At 36.2% G+C, this 6,612-nt stretch overlaps 1 long non-coding RNA gene across 2 annotated transcripts; it reads right to left on the bottom strand.

Annotated features, from left to right (window-relative positions):
- Positions 1 to 890: 890 nt before the first annotated feature.
- On the bottom strand, positions 891 to 2,058 carry LOC149244242 (uncharacterized). Of its 2 annotated transcripts, XR_016245835.1 has the most exons (4): positions 1,798 to 2,058; positions 1,632 to 1,714; positions 1,324 to 1,397; positions 891 to 1,214 (listed from the first exon to the last, which is right to left on the bottom strand). It is a non-coding gene; the product is annotated as an uncharacterized LOC149244242 (long non-coding RNA). The 2 variants fall into 2 exon arrangements; XR_016245834.1 differs by lacking the exon at positions 1,798 to 2,058 and having other exon boundaries at positions 1,632 to 1,762.
- Between the last annotated feature and the right edge of the window lie 4,554 nt (positions 2,059 to 6,612).

Raw genomic sequence — 6,612 nt, forward strand, 5'->3', positions numbered from 1 at the left:
GGAGAGGCACAGTGCCCATGCAAAGAACGAAGGCTTCTCTTAACTGAGTGTTTCCAACGACAGGTGTTGGAAGGAGAGGCACAGTGTCCATGCAGAGAACGAAGGCTTCTCTTTTCTTGTATTCGTGTGTCAGCAGCTCCCATGGCTTCTGCAAGCAAACTCTTTCTCATATGTCTTCTGATGATGGTATTTGTTCAGGTAACGACCATGTAGTTATTTTATATTTGTAGCTCATTACTGTTTCATGAGCTCATTACTGTTTCATGATGTATGTGCAAGCTGCCGACAGTGGAGCTTCAACCACAATTCTGGTGTTTCTCCTAAGTCTACTGATCGCCATCAGAAAATTTACAAAGAAACAAGCCTTCCAGCTCCAGTGCCTACTAAGGATAAAAAAGGTACGAAATGACCTTCCAGCTCCAGCGTAGAATAAAAAAGGTCATTTGTCTATTCTTTTCATGTCCAGTTCTGATATGAAACTCTGTAACGGATATATAGAGATTCAAGAACGTCACTGCTTAATAGCAATTTTGCAGACCTACTAAAAACTAAATTAATTTCATCAGTTATTATGGAAGTTCTGTTTTGCCCTTCATCACTCTTTGTACTCTCAGATTCCTACTAAATTGGCAATTAGTCCAAAAGGCAATATATACATACTACTCTAAGGGCTCTATACTGAACAGAATCTGTAACTGATATTGACTATGAAGTCTAACAAAGCCGGTATTAAACAGAGTTCCCCCATATCAGTAGATTTGCAAACCATAGGAAAATCTAGAACTGCTGCAAGAGGACAAGAATAGATTTGATCTCAATAAATTTTCTTCTCGAACAAAATCTTAAATTATCGCTTGTTGCATCTAGATTATAGCACAAAGGCATTAAATTATAACGAAATGCTCTGTAAATTCAAAATATCTTTCCAGAAATTCTGTAAATTATAACGGCATGATGTAAACCATACCATACTAATGTGGTACAGCGAGACGACAAAAGCGTTAGTCACCTTTAGTTAGACCAATTTCGGCTTAACAGTGCGCTCCATGGAGCACTAACGTTGAACTACTGGTCGAGAAAAGAGTTCACACGCGGCATGCTGCCTCTGTTCATTACAAAGTGCGTTAAGGTACTAAAATTTCGCAGCCAAAGTTCCTACGCAAAATTCCACAGTCAATCTCCAGGCAGTTGAGCATAACCCAATGGTAGCGTACCTGTACCACGCAAAAAAGGAAGAAGGGTAAATACAGTCTTTAACTCTGAAAATCAAATGAGGATTATTTAACCGGTTCTCGGTGGAAGAAATAGACAAGGAGGAATTACCTGAACCCTGCAACTGGCATAGAGAAAAATCTAGCACGCAAGATGAAGCTGCGAAAGGGAAATTCTCTTTATAACTGCACATTAAAAAAAAATTAAGTGGCAGCAGTACTGATAGGTAAAACAGGAAAAGAATAAAGATAAAGTGGGAAAAACTATGAAGCTTCTGTAAACCCTTGATCTTTCATAGTGTGGTAAGAGGTTGGGCCACTGCATGGGAAAAATAGTAACCGGAAGATTGAAAACATTTAATGAAAACCTACAGATTTGGTAGCCTCGAAGGAATAGGCAAACTGAAGAATTTTTCTTACCTGATGGTTCAATCAGACCGTGAACCATCAGACCGTGTAGCGTTGACACGACTCCAGAGCTATGAACAATTGCCATGGCTGGACTGCAATAACCTTCAGAACTGGTAAACCCTCTTCAACAATAGGAAGCAAGATGCAGAGCAGCGAATGAGCAAATGAGACCCACCAGGAAGAGAGAAAGAGTCACCGTAGAGGGCTGCAACTAGTGGATGAGCCGAGACCTCCTTGCGGCAGAGGCACGAATGACTGGAGTGAAGCAAGGAAAAGGGCAATTGTTACCCTAACAAAGCGCTGGGAGATGGAGGGACTTTATTTGGGAGATTGCAACAGCCATTCAGTGGAGACATCGACACGTACACCACTTCATGCAGAACAGCTGCCAACCTGCAAACAAACCTGCTATACCAACCTGCAAACAACGCTACAAACAAATGTTAGCGAACTAATGCTAACATACCTGTAACATTAATATAAATATACGTAGACCGCCAGAGATAATAAACACGGTAAAGGCAAATAAACCTATGGTCCAGCCTCTTCGGCCTCGGGAAGAGGCCAAATAAGAAGGCAAAAATGGTCACTTTCGGAAACTTTGGTTATCCTGATCATAGTAAACACAGCAGCGTTCAAAAACTTTGGTTATCTTGCCATAAGCCGCTTAAAGTCGCCCGGAATTAATGCTACAGCATCGCGGATCGATTACTATAGTCCCTGCCGGATGCCAGATGGCAGGGACTAATAACAAATGAGCATGGATGATAACATCATATATATATCAAAAGATGTAGAAATGAGTAAAATCTCGTGATAATATAAGTATTAGGAAGATGTAGAAGTGAGTAAAATCTCGTGTTAATATAAGCATCAAGAAGATGTAAGATCTTGTAAGATCTTGTAAGTTGGAGATAAAATTATTGGTATAACCATTTTATGTATACAAAGTTTGAAAGGTGAAATAAATCTATATAGTCCATAGATGAGAACTCAATTCATTAGTATTATTTTTAATTTAGTCACCATATGAACTATAAAGTCTATTATAAGAAAGATGAAGGAAATATTTTGATAGTAATTTGAATTAGGATCTGCATAAATAATAAATATAAAATTCCATATAAGTGTTTATAATAATAATTAAAGATATAGATTTATAAGAAAAAAAAATGTTTCAAATGAGAGCCTTACAAATTCACTATCTTCACGGGATACTAAAGTATTAACATTCATATAAGCATTGCATTATTCTTATAATCATTTTACCTTGCATGCATTCATGTTAGGTACATGAAATTAGTCCCAACAATAATGCGGTTTGTATTTTGCAACCTTTGCTAATGGTTACTATTTCAAATTCTTTTCTTGATTCCAACTTGCTTGAGATTGGATAGCTAAAAACTAAGGTATGTCGCTATTAAAAAAATAAATAAATCAATAATTACAAACTTGACTATATTTTGTTTTTTTTATTGTTAATTTAATTGAATGTTAATATTTAATGTATACATTAGTTAATCATAAATTAGTGCAATAATATTTGTGGCATAATTCTTGCAATTATATTTAGAACTCATTGCAATAAATTTGTGTTGTATTTATTCACATGGAATTGTATTGTGCAAAGGTTATAATAAGACTTTTAAGTTACAGTCCAATCATACGTTTGAAAAATATTAGTAAAAGTCACCAAGAAAATTAACTCTTATAATTCTACTTTTGCAAGGACTAATAATATTTAAGTTGGTCACTCAAGCAAGAGTCTCTTAAAAATATATATGAAAAAGTTGAATAAGATATGAAAAATATGAGTTTCAAAAGTGACATATTCTCTTCTATATGAATTTTGTTTCACTCTAATAACCCTTTCTATCACTGTAATAACCCTTTGTATCACTACCCCTCTCCATTTTCCAAACTCACTCGCATTATGTTTCACTCTAATAAGCCTTTCTATCACTCTAATAACCCTTTGTATAGCTACCTCTCTCCATTTTCCAAACTCACACTCATTAAAGCACCTTTTTAATTGTCATTCTTCACTTTTATTTGAATAACAGAAAGGTGAACATTTTAAAATAATGTTAACTATTAATCACCATATTCACTAGCTATTAGTGATTGTAATGCTTTGATATCTTTTAAAATCAATGATTGAAAAATAATATTTATAATATAATAAAAATGAAATGTTATATCAATATTTTAAGAAGAGTCAACACCATAATCCTTACATTTAAAAATGGTAATATAATGATGATGATGGTGGTGGTGGTGGTGGTTAATGTCCACTGAGACCAAATTGGTCTATCGGACCTATAATTTTCCTAGTTCTTAATTGTCTAGCTTCTCGTCTTTCTTGGTGAGATTGGCACTGTAGCTTTCTTTTTTTTCTCTACGGTCTTCCAACTTCCTTTATCTTGCATCTCCTTCATCTCTTCTGGTTCCTGGGACATTGGTGTCTTAGCTTTGCGAGCTGTTGTGTTCATCCTTTTGAAGATAGTTGGAGAAGAAGTTTGGTTTGGTAGATCTGCTTTGCTGTTAAATGAAGATTTATTTTGTATGGTATTCGAATCCTCATAACTGTTGATGCTTGAGGGGTTGTCAAGTTCACCTTTTTGCTGTTGGGCGGGGCTTCCCCCTGCTTGTCTTGAGAGTTGTTTCTTTCTTGCCCGATTTCTTGCAATTCAAAGTTTTCTGGAGAGTATTCTTCCTTGATGACAGTGTGATGTTCTTTTTGTGCCCCTTCCCACCATGTGGATCTGTGGTGATTCTTTCTATCAGAATTTTTCTGGGAGGCTTTTGGGCAATTTTTGACTAGATGGCCTGTCTCAGAGTAGGATCGACATCTGAAGAGGACACTTTCATAATCAAGTTTTCGGTTCCACACATAGTCTTTACTTGTTAGGTTTATTTCTGCTGGGAATCCGACACTGAAGTCCATTTCCACACAGATGCATGCATAGGTGGTTCTAGCATATTCCTCTGTTTCTAGGCACCTGCAGTAAAATTTCCCAATTGCATTTCCAATGGCTTTTAGTGAGGAGAAATTCCAGAGATGCAAGGGTAGTTTTGGCAATCTCACCCAAACTGTTGCTGAGGTTATGAGTTTTGTTGAGGGATCGAATGATGGGTTCCATGGCTTCATGAATAGGCCTGAGTTTTCCCAAAACCAAGGGCAGGAATCTAGAATACATTGTCTGCTTTCATGGTTTTCAAAATCTACTATAAAGAAACCCCTAGCATAGGGGTAGATATTAATTTCATCAGAAATGAAAGGCTTCCATACCTTCAAGATCCAACTCTGGAGAGCTATCAGCTGCGGCCAAAAACCATTGAACCAACAGTTTAGGGAACTTTAAGAAAACTTCAAAGCCTCATCAAGTGAGACCTAGACCACCTGGATAGTGGGAGCTGGAGTTTCACTGACGATATGGGTAGGAGCTTGCCCCTTAGAGGCCTAGTAGCTATCTTCGCAAAGTTGGGAACCATCTGGATCAAGGCCGATCGATGATTCCCAAGCTTATGTATGCCCTTGTGGAAGAATGAAAAAGCCCTAAGGGAGATGTGCACTGTGAAAAGATGCAGAAGAGGATCTGCCATGGGAAAGTGTCCTCTTTGTTTCCCTCTTTGTTACTCAGAAGTTGTGCCCTCTACCGAAAAATACTATTAAACAGATCCACCGAAGATTGTCGAGGCTGCATTAGACCAACAATGGCCTGTGGACGAATAGTTGGATCTAAAAATAATAGACCATACCAGATTAATTGAAAATTAAACTCTCATTATTTTTTATAATAAAAAAATATAATATTCTACTCTAATCACAAGGATGAAGATAATGCAAATAGGATACCTCATTCTACGTTCCCTCATCCAAATCAAATCACATAGTAGATTGGATTGTTTTTTGTAAACATGCCACTCATTTGTGAAGGTTTCTAATACAGTAGTGTAGAATATGAAATGACTTATTTCTAGCCAACTGAGAAGCCAAGAGTACTATGAAGAAAGATACATATAAAAAAAAAAGATAAAAAAAATAAAAACACAGTTACTGTGTGAGCTAAAAAATGCTGCAAATCTCATATATTAACTAAACCATTAACTACATTCTTAAATAGTAAAATGATTACTAAATTTTTTATCAATCAACTCTGAAATAAATCTACTGGAATTATAGCTAATTTCCAGCACTTTCCAGCAGTGACCACCCTAACAATTTACTGCTTTAATTTTGCAGAGAACACAAAATAGAAATTTACATAACTAATTAAGCATTATTCCCAACACTCCCCCTTAATGATTAATGATGATTTACTATCTTATCTCGTAGTGCCAAAAACTGATCTTTTGCAACTGCTTTGGTGAAGATATCTGCTAGTTGATGTTGAGTATTTATATGCTTCAATTCAATATCCTTCTTCTGCACCAAATCTCTAATGAAGTGATATTTCAGGTCAAAATTCTTTGTCCTACTATGATGAACTAGACTCTTTGCTAACTTTATGGCACTTACATTATCACAATAAATCACTGTAGGCTGAATTTGTTTTTCTCCAATTTCTTCCAAAAATTTTCTGAGCCAAAGAGCTTGTGTACCTGCTGAGGTAATTGCAACATACTCTGCTTCTATGGATGAGAGGGCAACAATGCTTTGTTTTTTTGAGCTCCATGTAATCAAATCAGAACCAAAAGAGAAACAATTTCCAGATGTGGACTTACGGTCATCAAGACTACCTCCCCAATCTAAATCACTAAATCCAACAAGATTGAACTTTTCGGAAGAGTAGTAATGAATACCAAAATTTAGAGTGTCTTTCACATACCTTAAAATCCTCTTGGCTGCCTTCATATGTATTTCAGATGGATTTGTCATATATATTGAAATAAGTGAAACTGAATATGTAATATCAGGCTGTTGCATTGAAAATTGTCACCTTGACATTCTTCTATCTGTATGAGTTCATTACCACTCATACTTTCC

Source organism: Pinus tabuliformis, chromosome 8 (assembly GCF_031772625.1).
Source record: "Pinus tabuliformis cultivar Carrire ecotype Pingquan chromosome 8, CPIR1, whole genome shotgun sequence".
Lineage (NCBI taxonomy): Eukaryota > Viridiplantae > Streptophyta > Pinopsida > Pinales > Pinaceae > Pinus > Pinus tabuliformis.